Source organism: Corvus moneduloides, chromosome 1 (assembly GCF_009650955.1).
Source record: "Corvus moneduloides isolate bCorMon1 chromosome 1, bCorMon1.pri, whole genome shotgun sequence".
Taxonomy (NCBI): domain Eukaryota; kingdom Metazoa; phylum Chordata; class Aves; order Passeriformes; family Corvidae; genus Corvus; species Corvus moneduloides.
In genome coordinates, this window is record NC_045476.1 from 150,316,307 (window position 1) to 150,336,095 (window position 19,789).

A 19,789-nucleotide genomic window follows, 5' to 3' on the forward strand; every position below is an offset into this window, starting at 1 on the left:
CAGCAAGTGGTCTGTTCAGTGAAATCCCTGGTCATTCCTGACTAACATCTATTCTCAAAGTTTACTTGCCACACAAAATTTTCAGTGTGTTTAGAAGAGTCAGCAGACTTGGGTGGACTGAAGGACAGATAATAAAGGAAGAACAGGCACAGTGTCATCTTTCCCATGCAAACTATATGTTTATTTCAAAGCATAGTTAATTCCATCTGATATTCAAGTGTGTACAATTGGCAGGTTAGACTTAGGATTTTCATGGCTGGCAAAAAATCCAAGAGAACGTTGGACACTATATCAGGAGAATTCATGCCTCCTTAAGAGGAGGTAAGCAGCTGGAAAACATCAAATATACTATGATCTGGGCTTTACTCAAGAAACATTATCTTGACAGAATATAAACTATCTTTACAACCCTCTCTGTAGCATTCCCTTTCAAGGGAAATTCCTAGAGAAGATGACTGAATAAAAGCTGTTCAAGGAGCTGTTTCATACTTCATCCTCCTGTTTCATACTTTATCCTCCAAGAGGAATAAAAGGAAAAAGAAAATCTCACTAGTCTGATTCTTGATCCCATGTACTTTGATATAATTAAGTGCAACAGCATTGAAATTACTCAAATTATGCCGCTACAGACCCTTCAGATCAAGAACAAATGACATTCATTGTATCAGTCCATTTGTACTTGTGTTGATAATTTTGATCCACTTATTCTGATCCCTCCTGTTTTTTTTAATTGGAAACTGACTTACTGAAACAAAACACAATTTCTCTAGCTGTTAAAATAGTTCTGTCTAGATAGAACATGTGAAACATAAAGCAATATACTTTTTATTATGCATGATAAGAGAAATATTTAACAAGTGAGCTGATGCTCAAATAATGATGTCCAAATGCTGATCTTGCTATCCTTCCCACTAGCGACAATAATGAGTAAGACAAAATATCAGCTTAAAATGAATAGAATGAAGGTCAAAGCAAAGGAATCCCACAGCATCACAAAAACGTCACTTAGAGGGTGCTGACTAAAACTGAACAAGAGGCAGGGAGTGACATGAAGAAGTGCCTTCATCTTTCATTGTTTCTCCTCTTCCATTCATAAAAACAAGCCCAACTATGCAAACTCAAACTTTGGATTGAATAAAATTGGGAAGCTCACTAAGCATTTGAGCATGGTCTTTTTTCTCCCCTAATAGAACACCAGTTCTCCTCTGAGTGCTACAGACAGAAATAACAGATCCCTAGGTGAAATAAAAATACTTCTGAAAGTCAAATATCTCTTTACAGCATAATCCAGAATAGGGGGAGATGTCAGGAGTTATAACAACAAAAATTTCAAGTCACTGGGCCAAAAGTCTCTGCTTATATATATGCAAGGGTCACTGACCTCAATGGAGTTAAACCATGGTGAGCTGGTGAGGGTCTGCCCTGTGTTGTGTGTCCAGTCTGATTTGCAAAAAGCCACACCTATGGCTTCAGGTTTTCTCTCACTAGGGTGTGAGTGGGGTCTTTTTCATTTTCAAGCCAAAATTTGGAAGACACATCAGACTAACAACATAGATGATAAATAAAAGTTTTTTGGGTTACCAGAAAACTCTTATCACTTAGAGAAATTGCAAGGGACAGTGTGAAAATTTCTAGTGTGAGGTATGGGTGGCTCTTGTAGTAATTCTTTATTGCTGGAGGTTGTTCCTCTCATTCTACTGCCTTTTACATAGTTCATAGTTTTCAGCATCTCTGTCTAGATGCTGTTGAAACATGATCAAGTATTGTTTGAAGGCCCCAAATTGTCACTTTGCTTTAATCACCTCCTTAAATGTCTGAATTGCCTGTAAAGTAAACAACATAAGGACAAATATGTTTAAAAGAACAGTTTTAAAGCATTTTTGAAACTCTAACTCTGCCCATAAACACCCTTACCCATAAGTCACAGCCTCGCTCTTTTCTCATTGCTTCTTTCTGGTTTAGCTCAGTTCTATCTCAAATATTATATAAAAAGCATGTCCAGATGTCTTCCTAATATGCCACCCATTCTACGAGCACACAGATTGCAAATATTTCAGAAAATCACAGTAAGTAGATAATAGAGAGAACAAAGCTAACTCATTGCAGGTAGTGTAGGAAAGTTTTCCCTGACATATATTTAGTTCTTGATGTCTGTCTCATATGAAATAGCTCCTGAAATAGTTACCTCCTTTCCTACAGGAGACACATTCCTAAACCAATACATATTACATTGTTGAAAGTTTTCCTAATATCCAACCTATACGTGTTTAATTAATTTGATCCTATTGCTATTATGTATATATATCCCTCCACACTATACCTTCTCTTTTTGTACACATTTGGCAAATGTCTAGATTGCTTAGACCAAATCCTCACTGAAGCCATGCTGATTTAAACCAGATGAGTATCTGGCTCTTTACGTCTACTAAATAAATCACTTCAAGTCTTTCCTCACAGCTTAATCTCTATAGATCTCTGTCCTCTTGCAGCTATTTCCATGACTGTTTCAATTTTTTTTTTTTTTATTTTTTTTAGTTAAGGACAAGAGCAGAATGACAGTAGTAGTGATGACATGGTCAGTCTTTGGTAATATGGAATGCAGTTTTCCTCACTCTGTTCCATAGATTTGATGCTTCTGTTAATAAAATAGACCCTATAGTTATTTTAGTTGCCATTTGCATATCCTGACCTCCTCTGTTGTTAGAACTTGAAGGGGTATTTTTAAGTATTCTTTCCTTCTGAATTTCTATTTCCCTTGAATAGCTGTGGTTTGGAAAACTTATGCCTCATAGGTGTAATGCAATAAAACATGATTTGTTTCTCTTCTCTTGCAATTTTTTCTAAGGCAGGGAATATGTCAATTCACAAACCAATTAAAATTACACAAGAATTGGTGTATGCATGGTATAAAGTACCCATGCTGAAACAGTAACAGAGTTATGACTCTTGATGCATGAGGTCTAAATTTAGTATGATTTAAAATGCTTTCTTTGTTTGTGTTAAACACTTTGGGTGCACAGGTTGCTCCATTGTATTCAATTGCTACAGTGGAATTATGTCCAGATATGGGGCTATGTACTCTGCTTCTTGTGTACAGAATAAGTAGTTACCAAGTCCTGTGACTGCTACCCCAAATTTTAATCATTTCTTCTGTTTAAAATTTGCTGTGTTTTTGTTTCATCCCATTAAGCACAAAGACGTTGATTTTTAACAGACTTCATGACTCATTTTATGTAATGTTATCCATTTGTTTTCTTTTAAAGCAACATATAGTGTTCCTCATGCATAGTACATCTGACAATTTTTTTTTGACAGTCCCATTCAGCCTCATTCTACGTCTAGGATTTCAGGCCCTGTTCAGATGACTCTTGTGGCCTTGAGATATCTGGCAAAGACCTCAGGTACATCCTAACTCACTTAAGGCATAACATGATCTTAGCCAAAGCAGCCCTGACTGGCAAGGTCATGGCAATAACTATTAGTGTAATCAGTCCCTAAAAGACACTCATGAACCAAGATCTTGTTGTGTAATACGTGCTGGTTTTAACTGTGGCTCTATCTCCTGAAGAAAAAGAATGATGAATGCTGGATCCCTGAAGTTAAAAATAACTTCCAGGTAACATCCCTGAGGTACAGATTTGTTCTAATAAATCTCTCTGAATCTTCCAGGACTTTGGAAGCTGCTCCAGGATCAGAGTTCTCAGCTGCTCAGAAATGCAGACAAAATTGAATTTTGTGGAAATAATAGGGTTGTGAGGATGAATACATAAATTGGGAGCCTTGATAAAAATCTGAGAGGAGTCATTTTGGCTTCTGAAAAGGTGAGAGAAAACTAGGAAACAGCAAAAGGAGTTTCAAGGAAAAGGTAGACATAGAATTTTGTAACACTTTAAGGATCTGCAAAAAAAATTCAAAGGTATTCAAATTATTGGGAACTGTCAATCTTCCCCACTTTAATATTGCCTCCTCCACTGCCTCTGTTTCACTTGGGATCAGGATTTTAACTTATACAGAGTTTTCTTTCCAAGACCCACTATTTCCCTTGGAAATAGCCCTTTATTCACCATCCCTGCACTTTCTGCCTAACACAAGGAGACCAGATGTAGGAAGCAGGAGTAGGATCTTCTCTAACTGAGCAGAAGAGAAAGAGATGAAGAAAGCAACAGAAGTGGTAAATTCTGCTCATGATATTGCAAGGCCTGAAGAAAGAGGCTGAAAGTAGCTGCTGCAGCCTCCATATAGAGTTGCATCATCAAAAAAACAGCCATGATTTCATGACTTCTCACATGCGCAACATGAGTAGCTCTTACAGAGCAATAAATTGGCTTTTTGGATCAGATTACCTGAGTAGCCAATGGAAAGAAACTACTGCCTATTCTCTCATTGTCATAGTCATTTTTCCTGCCACAAGGAATTGAATTCAAATGTAAAATTTTATAGTATCTTATTTTTTCCTATCTACTGTGAAAATTGTCTAGTATTATAAACTAGACCCTAGTATCATGATATGAAAACTATTTGACTGATAACCTTAAGAAATGGTGTATAAATAATGCAAGGATAAGTTGCCACAAAATAAATCACTGATCATGCAGAGAGTGATTTGGAGCTATTTGGAGTTAATCTGAGGGCATTTGCTTTTACAGTACCAGGTGACATTTTCCTTGTAGTTCAGAAACATGCTGTGATAACAGTGTTTAAAAATGTAAATTCTCAAAACCAACTTGAAAATAGAGATTATTTACTGACAGTGTTTAGCTTTCCTGCCTTTAATGTGTCTCAGATTATGTTTACCCAGATTTGCCAGCTCTATTATGTTGTATTAATTGCTGGTCCAACACTGTTAAATTTCTAGTTATAGTCACACTTTTTGCTGTTATATTCTTCTGGTATAATTGATGTCATTGTTGCAGTGTGTATGAAAATAATAATATAGCTTTGTTTATGTTTCACGGCTTGGTAGTCATAGTTATTTTAACTGCACTGTAGGAACAATTCTCAGAAAGACTATCTTTTTTTTTTTTTAGGAAACTTTACTGCATTGCTAACTCTTTAACTCTTACTTGTGTTTGCAAGATGTTATAGTTGAGAAGTGACCAGCACAGCGACTGATGTAACAGCTGAAGATAATCTAGGGCATGAAAACCACAGGATTCAAAAGGCATTTTCCACTGTTGGCAAGTAACAGGACAATGCTAACAAGTAACAGGAAGTTCCTCCTGAAAACAAGGAAGAACTTTATTGTTCAGGTGACTCTGCACCCTGGTCCTGCAAGAAACTGCTCTAAGTCTTCCCTTCTCTTTTGTGTTCTACCAGAGTGTCCATTCACAGTTTGCTTAGGTAATCTCCCTCTTCATTATTACATTTATGGTTTGAAATAGCCTGATGATATTTTGGTTGAAAGACCAGTACTTTGTAAGTCAGTTCTTAGAATCACAAATGGTTTTAGTTCCCTATCTCTGAGAAAGTATTTTGTCTACACTATTTCTAAGTCGCAGAGGTCATACATAAAGTCTTGTCATGCTGAAATATTCAGTAAAGCAAGATTTAAAAAAAACTGACAAAAACAAACCTTATCCCCTCATCTGAAATGATCAGCTTGAGTATGTTACAAGATTCCTCACTTCCGTTCAGTAAGAGCCAAATTATCATCAATTTACTGAGTTGGAAGTTGCCTTACATACTAAGGAGTCTTCTGATCCTCTGACTTGTAAACAGCTTCACTAATTTTCTAGCTTCACTCCTTGTGAAGTTACAAAGATTCTCTGTGCTGGCAGAACTTCTAGCATCATATATATATTATTCTATTAATGAGAAAACATATTTGAAAAAAAATAATGTGAATGACTTAGTAATATCTGCTTTGCTTTTTCTTACAAGCTGAGATCTTTATTACATAAATTTTCATATCAAAATCACAGAATCACAGAATGGACAAGGTTGGAAGGGACAACAGTGGGCTGCCAGGTCCAACCTCCCTGCTAAAGCAGGGTCATCCTAGAGCACATGGCACAGGATTGTGTCCAGATGGTTCTTGAATATCTCCGGTGGGGGAGACTCCACAACATCTCTGGGCAATCTCTTCCAGTGCTCAGTGCACAGTAAAGTTCTTCTTCTTAATCAGGAAGAACCTCCTGTGCATTGTCCTATTGCTTGGCACCACTGAGAAGAGCCTGGCTAGGACCTCTTGACACCCTTGCTTCACATACTGATAGACACTGATGAGGTCCCCTCCCCAACATCTTTTCTTGAGGCTGAACAGACTCAACTCCCTCAGCTTGTCCTTTTAGGAGAGATGCTCCAGTCCCTTAATCATTTTTGTCACCCTCCACTGGAGGATGACAACAGGCATGTTGTCTCTTTTTCATTGAGGAGTGCAGAACTGGGCGCTGCACTCCAGATGTACCTCCCCAGGGCTTAGTAGAGGATCACCTCCCTCGACCTTCTGGCAATGCTCTTCCTAATGCACCCCAGGATTCCTCTGACCTTTTTGGCAACACAGGCACACTGCTAGGCTCGTGGGCAGTTTGTTGTCCATCAGGACCCCCAGGTCCTTCTCCACGGAGCTACTTTGAAGCATGGCAGCCCCCAGCCTGTACTGACCCATCGGGTTATTCTTCCCCAGGTGCAGGACCCTGCAGTTGCCCTTTGCTGAATTTCAGGCTGTTCTTCTCAACCTGTCAAGGTCCTTCTGAAGGGTTTCTCAGCACTCTGGGGTATTGGCCACTCCTCCCAGATTTATGTCATCAGTGAACTTGCTGAGGAGGCATCTGCCCCTCCATCTAAGTCACTGATGAATAAGTTAAAAAATACGGAACCTTGGAGGACACCACTAGTGACAGGTCTCCAACCAGAAACCACACCACTGATTACAACCCTTTGAGATCTGCTGTTCAGTCAGTTCTCAATCCACCAAATACAAATAATGTACAAATACAAAGAATACAAATAATAATTGAAAATATAATGTCAAGCAATGAGAATCTCATTTGCTGCTTTAGTTTGGTTTTTTTCGTTTGGTTCTGGTTTTGGTTGGTTTTCTTAATCATCTGATTCAAAAGAGAAATCATTAAATCTATGAAACCGTGATAATTGTTTCAATGTTAGAAATTAACAGGTGGCAAAGCAGCAAAATTCCAATCTGCTCAGAAACTTTCCATTAATCTTCTAAATATTTTTCCTAGGCATCTTTTATACTCATGTGTTCTCTACTGCTTTTGCAAATTTGAAGTAGAAAGCTAGATGTAGTTCTCCAGTGTGCCCAGTGGCTGACAAAACAAATATTTCATAAAACTGTTCCTGAAACTTTCCAAAGGCCTGACAAAAGCAACTTACAGCGAAAGTTCACTGGAAGAGCTCTTACCAAGGTAATTAGAAAGTGCAAATAGTATTTCTGCTTAACCATTACACGTTTAACCAAACAACATTTATCAAGGAATACACTAAATTAAAACAGAAAACAGGCTTTTAATCTTAAAATGTGTTTCAACTGAAACTAACCAAAGTATTAAAAAATAAAAAAGAGCTACAAAATATTAGTGATTCAAGCCTTTTTCTTGATTGTATCTCACAAAAATGTTAATAATTAATCAATTTTAATATTCACCTTAATGAAGGACAATGTAACTGTTTCTAAATCGTGAAAAGATATTAGACAAGGAATGCACGATAGGTTTCACGTGATTTCAATAAAACCTGGAGACCAAGCTTACAATTACCTGTTGAAGATATAATTTATTAATTCTGATCACATCCCATACATTTAATCAGCTTTGCTCATTTAAGCAGTGCGAACATTCTTCAGGTGAAAGTTGAAGTAGAATAAAACTATTCCTTAAAAAAACTTTAGGCTTGCCCTTACTGTGAGGGGTGTATTGCTTCTTTTGACTGTCGTGTTCCTTTTGTGACAAAGATTCTGTCTTCTTTTCCTCTGCTGCTTTTTCTGTGGGTGCCTCTGCTATTGCTGTTCCCTGGGGCCATAAAGTGTGTGACAGTCAAAGCCTTTGTCTCAGGGGGAATAAACAACCCAGTTTCAGTGTTAAGGAGAGAGTGGAAGTCTGTTGGAAAAGGTCACTAAACATTTCCAAATGTTACCAGTTAATGTATTTGGTGGATTGTGCTGAGGAGTATAGAATATAGAAGCAAATCCCATTTTAGTTCAATACTGCAGACTCTGTGGTCACTCAAAGTGGCTTGTATAATACCAAGCCGACAATAATTTGGAGATTGCGAAGTCTGGTTTTTTTTCAGCTCAAAACTAACATGGCATTTGTCCCGATTGTCAGATCCCTGATGTTTTCAGTCTAAATCACTGTTACTATGTCTCTCTGACTTTTTAATCCATTCCCATTATAACCTTCATCCTTATTACCAGAATCTTTATTTTTATATATACATGAAATTCAGAATTATAAGCTGTATTTGATACTTCCTGCAATAACTGCATCTCGTCAGAGGTCAAAGATTGAGTGTCATCTAAATAAGACATTGCTGAGGATGATGTTACAGTATGTTCATCTGAATCATCTGTTTTCTTCACTTTTCTTCACTGGAAACTTTTCATGAATATTTTGAAACTCTGTGGCAAACCTGACTGGTTGTAATGCATTTCCTATATTAGCACTGAATTTAACCTCTAGAATTTTGCTTTTCTCCCTGCTACTGTGGTAGTTAAGGTATCCATCAAGTTTTTAATTATTAGAACCATAGGTTAAAGTGTAAATATTAGGGTTTGAGGATTTATGATTTGTTCTGTAAGCCCAAAATCTTTTGAACTTGGTGTGTGAACCTGTCAGTAAGCCAATTTGTGATGTTATTTCATTCTGCCTTTTCCCATAACAAATTGATTCACCTCTTGGTCTTCCATGTTGCCTGTGTAACATCTGAATGGAGAATTGCAGGGACACATGTTTGTTTATTAGAAAATAAATTATTAAAATAATCTTTTTTAGAACAATGGACAAGCTTTGGATCTCTGTTTTCAGTCTGGTTGAACTGCCATTTGAAAGGATCTTATCAACCATAAATCTAAATCCTCCCATGTACTGTAAAACCATGGAATGTCTGGGCTTTATCAGTGCTTTTTCTCATCATTAAGTCAATGGAAATGCCACACTGTAGAAATGAAGGGATTAAGCCTTGTCTGAAAAGGACAACAGCAAAAGAAAGAACTGTTATGCAGTTTAAATTAATGGCTAAAATGTTTTTTTACTTAGACTGTACAAACTACATCTTGATAAAAATGCTTGATGAAGTTAAATATTTTTACTGCCATCCTGCAACATTTCAGGCAGTATGAAACTTCAAGAAAATGAGACTGCTCTCAGTCTGGCATCTAGGCGCATCTATGGTCTAACCACAGTCACATTTTTTGTAGGCATCATGGAACAGGAGAATTTTAAGCGAAGTTTTGGAGGTGAATAATGAAGTGGAATTGTGGGCACATTTCCTACTCATCAAGAGGTAGCAAGAAGCAAAGTAGAATGTCTTTTGTTTGGAAAAAAAAAAAATGGCTCTTGGCCAGTGAAGAAATGTCAAAGTGAAAGAGGGGCCAGATTCTCAGCAATAAGAGAGATGATATGCAACGTGGGGCTGGAAAAGAAAGATCTCAGAAGTGAACACAAATTACTTAGGCAAAGTATGACAGACAACAGACAGACAACAGAGAAATGGTGTGAAGAGGAATTAAGGTTTTACAGGAGGAATATTTTGACAAAAGGAGAAGTAAACAGACCTCAGAAGCCCCAGAAACCTCTGGGACCAGTTTCAATTTCCTGCAATGCCATATAAAGTCTAGGTATTTTCCTAGGTCCTAGTGTGAGACAAAAAAAAAAAAAAAAAAAAATTAATTAAAGTATGAGTTTTATCTATCCTTGATTTTCAAGCCTAAACTGGAAAAAGTCTAGATCCTTCTCTGACTTCCTAGTCCTTCTTTGGACAAGATATTTAACATTGATAACATCATGAGATCAGGCAGAATTACCCTAAGGATAAACAGGGGGTTGAGGTAGTGATGTCTCTCCCCAGGAGTCAGCCAGGAAGCATATGTACCCCACTGAGGTACTTATGGATCTCCCTTTCAAACCATGCCTTTAAGATCTGAAAGCTAAAAATTGGAAACGTTACTGCCTTCAACAGAATCTCAGTCTGTAATTTAACAAGAATTTTTTAAAAAAATCTTAGTAAACTTCAGTGATCACCAGTGGACCATTCTACCTTTTTCATAGTGAGGATGAATTAATGTTGTCTGGAAGGTAGATTTATTGCTTGTGAATGTTCTACATCATAGACCAAAAAAGCCATCAAGCAATAGGTAAATTTTGCAGATTAATTAACTATGGTCCTTAAGGCTATCAAAAACATATTTGTCACATTTTTTATTCTAGAATATTAACAGTTTAATGACAAAAATTCTCCATTTCCACAAACTTTTAAGTCAATGAGTTCAAAGTTAATTCCGAATTGGTGGGTTTGGTATAGAGGACTAGGCAAGAAAAACAACATAGTTTTCGTTACTTCACTCAGGGGCTGGAAAATCAAAATGGCTACTATTTACCAATAATAGTTTATATCCTGCTCTCAGGTATTGCACAATATAAACATTGATATGACATAACCTGCCTTTACTCCAAATAGTTAAATTTATATTGTTAAAGTGAAAGCAGTGTTTCATACAGTGGTTAAGCTTAAAACCAGCCAGGAAATGATCACCAAAGTGCAGTGCATATCGATACATCAGGAACAACTGCAATATCTATGGCAGCTGCGTGACACACAGAAACAAATCGCTGGAGTGGTGGGATGTAATCAGTGAAACTTACTTTCATTCAGATATAAATTCTTTCTCTCTTGATCCTATTACCAGAGCAGCTCTAACTCTACACATTATCTTCTTTCTATCAGTCTACTAGCCTATTTCTATATGCTAACTTGCCAATTGCATATTTAGTGGCTGAATTTGGACTACTTTTTCCTCAGTGGTTTCAGCTAAGTGCAACTCCTTGACCCCTCCTCTCATTTTCATAGCATTTAAAGCATATATCATTTTAGACTCTACCTGTATTCAAAGTGACTAAAAGGGATCAGATGGGTCAAAACCTGTTAGGAGAACAGAGGGACTGGTACACAGACTGAAAGACATACAGACCTAAGACTGCATTTCTGGGCACTAGCCCAAGATATGAGATAAGATGCACCAGGTCACCAGCACTTCAAGGAGCTTCTAAGAGAACAAAATTACACAGTCATACAGTTCTGTAGCATTCTTTTTAGCCCTATATTCTAGTTTTATCACAACATTTCTCGTGCTGCTTTTTGGCAAGAATACCCTCTCTAGGGAAAATATGGTGTGAAGTTATCATACTATCACAAGTTTTAAAGCATTCACCACATACACTAATAGGTTTGTGCATGAATGTTCATACTCTCTACATCTGGAGACCAAATGCCAGCCAAGTTATTTCCACCCAGATCACAAGTTCTATGAGTAGGAAGGAAAAACTAATATTGTTTATTCCCTGAAGAGGAGAGTAAAAGTGGATTTTTGTTGCCCTAATAACATCAGTCTAGGTGATGCTTAGGGATAGCTTAGAAGCCAAATAAGTTACACTAATGGAATGTAATTCTTCCACTAACTGACACATTCTACCACTGAAAGCATAAACCATTATATTGCTCTTGGTTATGTGAATTTCGAGGGAAAATAAGAAAGCATAAGCAAAGATAGTCTCTTGCTTCTCATAATATCAAAATAATCATTAACCAATGTGTTCCAGTCATTTACTTGCTATGATGGAGATGGAAGATCAATGGGACATAGAAATTATAGGAATTGTCTCTGCCACTTTTTCAGAAATTATCCCTAGGAAGAAGATTTAGATTTAGACTTTATGTTTATGTGTTTATGTTTTGTAAGTAGAAGTTTTAATAGCTTTTTATAGTGATGTTGACAGCTTTTTTTTTTAGAAACAGGGGTTTTTCAGTATAATGCTTTTCATCACAAAATCCTAAACCAGTGGGGAACCATACCAAACAAAAACATCCATTTTTTTTAAGTCTCCTAGTTACAATTAAGCTTTCACATAGAAAGATATTTCCTACCAGGTTTGATTTTAAAAACAAAAGGAGGCGGAACACACTTGAGTGGAATAGAGGCTCCCAGAATAATGAAGAGTTTTATAGTTAGGTCACTCCCATAGGAAAAAGGAGATTAAGCTTTTAAATTACTGCTCTGTGGGAGTCACTTCAAGGATTTGAGTCTGGTTGCTCTTTGTAGGTGAATGCCCTACTCATTGAGCTATTTGCTGTGTTCTCTCTGTCCCTTACTCATGGAGATGTCCTTCTATTTGCATATAATTAAAGATGTATTGAGAAAAATATTTCCATACATTCATTTGTGTAAATTCAATTTTAAAACCCCTAAATCTAAATATTCTCAGCTGGCTTTGCATTGATGACTATCAATCCAGCAATTTTGCCTATTTAAATAATTTTTTATTATTACCAACTTCACTGAAGGCTCTATTATGCATTACTGCCAGGTCATATTGCCAGCAGAGATAAATGAGTTCCAGTAGTGAGGAAATCCTCATGAGGATGCCTAAAAAGAAATATATAGCCCTGCTTTTGAAAGCAATGCCAATATTCTGTATAACTTTGCTTGTGGGGATATACAAAGTATATTGTCGTCTGCTTTGTTGTGAAAGGATTCACTGTGAGACTATAGTCACCTAAAAATCAAACTTCCAGGTACTGGCTTACTGCAGGTGTAAAAATGTATGCAAAGAAAGTCATTGGAAAGTACAGATATACTAAAGTGATACATGAAATCAGTTAGAAGTAACTAATATAATATTCTTCGACTAGATAATGGTTGATAATTTCAAAGAAATCCCAAGAAATACTACTAACCATAATTACAGACAAAGTCATTGTACGATAAAATTTATCACTGGTTAAGAGTTGCTTTGTATCTTAAAACAGGAGAGCTTTCTTCTACAATTAAAGGTAAAGCAGATTAAGCTAAGTTTAAATTTAGCAGTCAAAGCATTTCATTCCTTCTAAAATGTCAAAATCTTTACTTCATAAACACTTTTACAACTTTTATCCACAGAAAGCCTTTAAAATTCCAAAAGCCTTCTCACTCCAGACAAAATGAAACAACCAAATATTGTAATACTGGGCCTGCTGAAACCACAGGAGCTCACCTTTTGAGGCAGATCTGTCTATAAGATGCTGCTTTTATTGTCTCTATTAGAGTGACTGTTTCCTTGATTGCTAGAAGAGATTAGCTAGCCATGAGCAGATTGTGAAGGTATAAGGCAGAGATAATGCATATGTATTTAGAATATTTGCATTTCATAAATGAGAATCTAAAGAACATTTTGAAGCACCTTAAAAAATATTGATTCTATTCTGAATAGTGCAAATCATGCGGAAATCTGAAGAATTTTAGGGATCCTATAATTTCACCCAAGTGTTTGCAGAAGTATATATCCAATACAGTATATTTCTTTTAATTTATATACCTTTATATTTGTAGAATATTTTGCTGTCACCTTATACCCTGGTATGATTCCCATTGTAATAAACCATTTTTTAAACCAGTTAAGTATAGCACAATTGTATCTTATTTTGGATGCTGTTTAAATGTTCCATTAGTTTTCCAAGATGTCTCTGTTAATTCCATAAATTTGTCAATTTGTACTGTTGACATTAAAGAATCTAGATGCTGTTGAATTCAAAGCTTTTGCTTTTGGCTCTAAAATTCCACTTCCCTCATTTGCAACAGATTTCTTCTTCTCTTTTGTAATTTACTTGTTATAATTATTTGTGCAAATGTTGAATTTTTAACTTCCTGTTTGCATGCAATGTGGCAATGCTGAGCTTGACATTATTGTTTGCAACTGTAGAAAGTCTTTTGGAAAATATTCATCTCATCAATAGACCGGCATGTAAGCATTTTCAGTGGAAAAAATTCTTATTAAGCCAATAAAGTAAATTGTGGGCTTGAGTTTTTGCTGATTACTTTTTTCCAGCCTCCTCTTCCCCACCCCCACCTTTTTTTTTATGTTCTGCCATTTACTTGGAAATTAGTGTGCCATATTTTAATTAAAAAGTTAATGGAAATGTTTTTAAGTTTGCTCTGAAATTGTGATTCATTTTAAATGATAAGTGTTGTCACATATATTCTTTGCCAATAGATTTCATATGGATTATTGTCACTTTAATATTCAGCTTCACAGTAATGGCCAAAAAATCTGGAATATTATTAGAAAAAAATTTAAAACAACTCTACAAAATAAATCTCTGATCTGAAGTGTGTTTATTGGAAAAAAGATAAAAATTAGAAGACAATATTATTGTTTCACTTTCTGTTAATCCAGCACCTAGAGACACCAGTTAGAATTCAGGCACTGAAGTGCTATGCCCTGAAGAGAGACTTCACACATGTTGTTCACTGTAGCCAGAGTCAATAGTGTATTTCCATATGAAGAGTGTATGAAAAGTGCAGTAGGAGTCCACTATGCTGACCAACAGATAAGTATAAAGTAAGCATATGGATACAATAATATTTTGACTGGGAGTTGGGTTTTTTTCACAGTGGCTTGTATGGTATTATGTTTTGGCTGTGTGACCAAAACAGTGTTTAAAGCACACCAGTGATTTAGTTATTGCTGATAAGTGCTTACACACTACCAAGGCCTCCTCAGTTTCTCTCGCTGCCCCAGCAGTGACTGAAGGGACATGCCACAGCTTGGCATTGTCTTCAGCAATAAATTTTAAGCATAATGAATCCCTGCTTGCCTAGAGATGGTTAAACATCTGACTGCCAATGCTGAGTAGTAAATTAATTCCTTATTTTGCCTTGCTTGTGTGAAGAGCTTTGCTTTACCTATTACACTGTCTTTATTTCAACACATGAATTTTCTCACTTTCACACCTCCAGTTCTGTCCCCCATTCCCACTGGAGAGAGGGAGTGAGTGGCTGTGTGGGGCTGAACTTCTTAGTATGGTTAACCCACAACATGCTTATTCTCACAAACAAGGAAGAACTCGTTGCTAATGAGAAGGTTGAAGGCTGCCTTGGCTGCAGCGACTGTAAGAGTCAGGGGTTCAGCATCCTGTGATGAGGGAGCAGAGCAAAACCACAGGATCACAGCACTGGGCTGCAGGAGATAAGGCTTTGGTCACTTTAAGATCTGCTTGAGGAAGGCCCATGGAAAAAGGCTGTGTAGGGAAGAGGGACCCAAGAAGACTGTTTAATATTCGGGGTTCACCCCCAAGCTCAAGAGCCGTCCACCCCATCAGTTAGGAAATCAGGTAAAAAATGACAGGTGGTCTTCATGGGAGAACAAGGAGTTCCTGGACAAACTGAAACCCCAAAAGGAAGTATACAGAAGGTAAAACTGGGAACAAGTATCCTGGAAAGAATACAGAGATGCTGCCTGAACATGAAGGGATGACGTTTTCAAAGAAAAAGTCAAATGGAATTGAATCTGTCCAGTAAAAGTGAAAAACAAGAAAGTATTCCACAATTGTATACATGATAAAAAGAAGTCTAGGGAAAATGTGGGCCCACTGCTGAACAGGTAGGGGACCTGGTGACACAGGACTTGGAGAAGGCTGAGGTTCTGGATCCATTCTTTACCTCAATCTTTACTAGCAAGCCCGAGAGACCATGTGAAATTTCTGGAGCAAGGACTGACCCATGGTGGAAGAGGATCAGGACAGGGACTATTTAAACAAATTGAACTTATATAAGTCCCTGGATCCTGGTGGAACACACCAGAAGTTCAGAAGGATCTGATCACACCCACAATTTCTGAGGGGTCTGATTCATATAACCTATTGAGACCATTCTCAATAATCTTTGAATGACTATGATGACTGGGAGAGCTGTCTGAGGACTGGAGGAAAGCAAATGTCACACCTACCAATGAGAAGGGCAAGAAGAAGTTTGCAGACAACTACAGGCCAGTCAATCTCACCTCATTTCCTGGGAAGGTGATAGAGCAACTAATCCTGGGAAACTTTTCCAGACACATGCAGAACAGGAAAATCATGATGGACTCCTCAAGGGAAAGTCATACTTGACCAACCTGATAAACTTCTATAGCTAGTCTAGCCTGGAAAATGAGGGGGGAGCAGTGGATATTGTCTACCTGGATTTCATTAAGGCTTTGGACACTATTTCCCATACATCCTCATAGAGAAAATGATGAAGTATGGGCTGGGTGAGTAAAGAGTATAGCGATCTGAAACTGTCTGAACATCAGGCCTGGAGGGGGACAATCAGTGGCAAAGCATGTCCTTAGAGGCCAGGGACTCTGTCTGCCCTCTCGCATTCCTTCTTCCTTCCTGAAGTTATCCAGTAGATGTGGAAGGCTTTTGATAAGGGTTTAATTCAAACTGAAACTACAAAAAATTCTCGTCATGGTTGGTTAAGCACCTAAGCAAGAAGCAGGTAGCAGAAGCCATCTGAATGGATGACAAAACTAAGATAAATTTAGGGGAAATTTCAGATATCTGTTTGGGGAACAGATATAATATTTCTTCTGAACTTTCACCAAAGTAAAAATGTGGGTATGCTTTTATTATAGGCCTAGGCTATAGTCCAGGCCTATTCTTATTCATGATTCAGACATTTATAAGTATAAATCTTTCTGGTCTGAATAATAAAAACCTATGGAGGGACTTAGCAGTTAAGGAAGAGATTAAAACACAAAATGCCTGAACTGGAAAAAGTGACCCAGTCTTATAAAAATATATCATGTGTTTAACTGAGTGTATGAGGGAAACTCAGCAGAATTATGTGGGAGGTAATCCTTTACAAAGTAATTTTAAATAATTATGAACACAGAAAATTCAATCAAGTTGTGTCATCCTCTGTATTTTTATTCCAGCCTCTTTTTAACATTCAAATCAAATCTATAAAATCTACAAAATCCTGGCCTTCTTGTATTTGTATTTTTAATAATGTCTTATTTCTGTTTGTCCATCTCTACTCTCGAAGACAGACTAAAATGTCTATAATCATGTTATTCGTTAACAAAATGCAGTGTGTTACAAGCAGACACCGACTCTCCAGTCGAGTTCTCAATGAGTGTCTCAGACTTACTCCTATCTTGCTTATCTTCAGATTAATTAGTTTTCTGTAATTTTCTGTGTGAAATAAAAAAAAAATTCTTCACCAACAAGTGTCTGAGATCTAGTTATTGCCTCTGCCTGATGCTTCTCAATGTTCTCAAAAATCGTGTACATTGTTAAAAGAACTTGAGGTCTGTTATATTATTGTACCTTGACAGCACCTTTCCCATTAGTGTAATATTAGACAGCTACAGAGGGATTAGTACAATTGAAATCCTGGCAAACAGAAGAAATGAGAAGAGAGCATCATGTACAACAGAAAACAGAAATGTAAAACCTGAAATAAGCTAGGGACAGGCACTCAGTGAGGTTGCTGAGGGGATAAAACAAAATCCATTTTCAAAACTAATGAGAACTGCTACACTGCTATCACTCCTCAAGGCATGGAACCAGAGATAAAAGCTCACATGAAGATTGCTAACAGCCATATACCATTCTGTCAAGTAAAATTGCTTAAAAAAACTTTATTGAAGATAATTAATTCTGTTTTCTTTTTCTCTCTGTTGCTAACACAAATATCCTTCCTGTTTATATTGGCAAATTTTCTTAGTATAGAATGTTTGGTCTTTAGATTGCTGAAGCCAGGATAAAAAGGCAAAACATAAGTAGGATTATATTCTGAAGACATGAAATTATGAGTATATATAAATGCATGCGCACATAGTATAATACAAGGGTTTTGTCCTTTTCCAGGACTATACTGAATTCAGCAGGTGTTACATCAGATCTCCACAAATTTCAAAAAGAGAAAAGCCTACCTCTATAATTTTAATTTGTTTTATTAAAATGCAGAAGAAAATAGAATATCCATACTATCTATGTATTCTCGACAAAATTTCAATGTAACCTAGCTACACCTCACTATGAAATTGGGGAGAATAGAAAATGCCACCATTAGCAACCTCAAGTTCTTACTGCTTCACAGATCACATGAATTACCAAAACACCAAAAAAAAAGCCCTATTCTGAAAATAAAAAAACACCTGTTTAACAGAAGGTTAGCATGCTAGACAGTCTGACTCCTCCAAATATTTCTGTTTTTCCAGGTAACAACCATCTTTTTTGCAGTTTGTTAGGTCACTTTTGTGAGTATTTTCCAGCTTTCTTGCAGGAGAGATTGTTAATATGTAGTCAGCACAAGAGAAATAGTCTTTTCAGCAGACGGTGTTTCAGTTTTGTCCTTATAAATGTGGTGGTTATCCAACAAGAAATGTGTGTGTTGGCTTCCAACCCAGTATTGTACGTCAATATAATTTGTCTGACAGCAGAGACCTTATTTCATTACTATTCCTGTCTTCTTTCTTTTGAGCAGTACCCCTTTCATCTTGGATATATTGTTAAATTTTTCCCTGAATGACATCAGCTTAGGGCTGATGCTTACCACCTTAAATCTGATTGTGTGTACTCTGTAGGTGAAAAAGTAGCTTAAATTGCAAATTCTAACAGATAGCAGATAATGTTGAGCATGTGTGTGGGTAAATGAGCTACTGAACACAAGGAGAAACCTGTTACTTCTTAGCTGCAACCAGTATAGGCTGCACTTAAATTTTGATAAAACTTAAGAGTAAACAAATGTAGCACATCTTGAATCCTCCAAGTAATACAGGAACATGAGATAGAATCAACAATTTGGAGGGCGATCATATGTTGGGCTTCTCCATATGGATTATTTAGACTGGGGAAACTGGGGGTTTCAGACCTAAAATAATAGTTCCTGGAAAGAAGTGGTACTGGAAAAAAAATCAGTCTTGGAAAGAAGGTGAAGATTCTGACCAGGGGAAAGTTACCCGATACGACTTTTTGTCCAGTATTCCTAGACCAGGAGAAATGTGCAGGGAAGGAGAGACCTACTGAGAGCACTGTTGGGGGACCAAGTGTAAGATATAATCAGGTAGGGGAAAGTCTTTTATTGCCTTGGTTCTTGAATAAACCCCATCATACAAATCTAAATGAGGTTATCATTTACCCATTTACCCTTTCTCACCTGTAGCCAGATCTTAATTAATGTCTATGGGTCTTTGTGTTTCTGCTATCTTGATTCTGTGAGTACTTCTCAAGGCTTAGGTCCCACTGCAGAGCTTACTGTTCTGTTGGCTCATAATTTGTGTGGCACTTATCTGCCTCACTATTTGTATATACTTATTTGTATATATGTGGCCTCATCTTTGGCCTCTTTTATGAGTGTTCCCTCATTTTTTTTAAATTATTTTCCCCATGTTCTTCTAATGGCAACAGACTACCACTGAGCTTGCAACTTAGGGCACAGGAAGTCTCCTTCCTCTTTGTCTTGTTTTGCTATCAATTCTCCTGGTTTCTTTGATGTTTTCTCATTATTTAGAAAATAGATGCAGATAGGTCTCTCTTAATGCTGATTTTTAAAATTTTGTTTCCCTTCTGCAAAAATGACTGTTCTGGGCTGTTTCCTTTTGTGAGTCTACTCACGCTGAAGTAAAAATGTACCTGATATTGTTTATGCCATTAAAAACCCTTGCTTTTGTCCTCAGTTTCCTCAGTGTGAGATCATAAATATGTCCTTACATATTCTTCTGTGACTTGTCTTGAATGGACACTGTTTCCTAACTTAGGCAATTCTAGGGCAGAGGATCAGGTCCTTAAAGCATTCAGTCATGGTTACTACAAG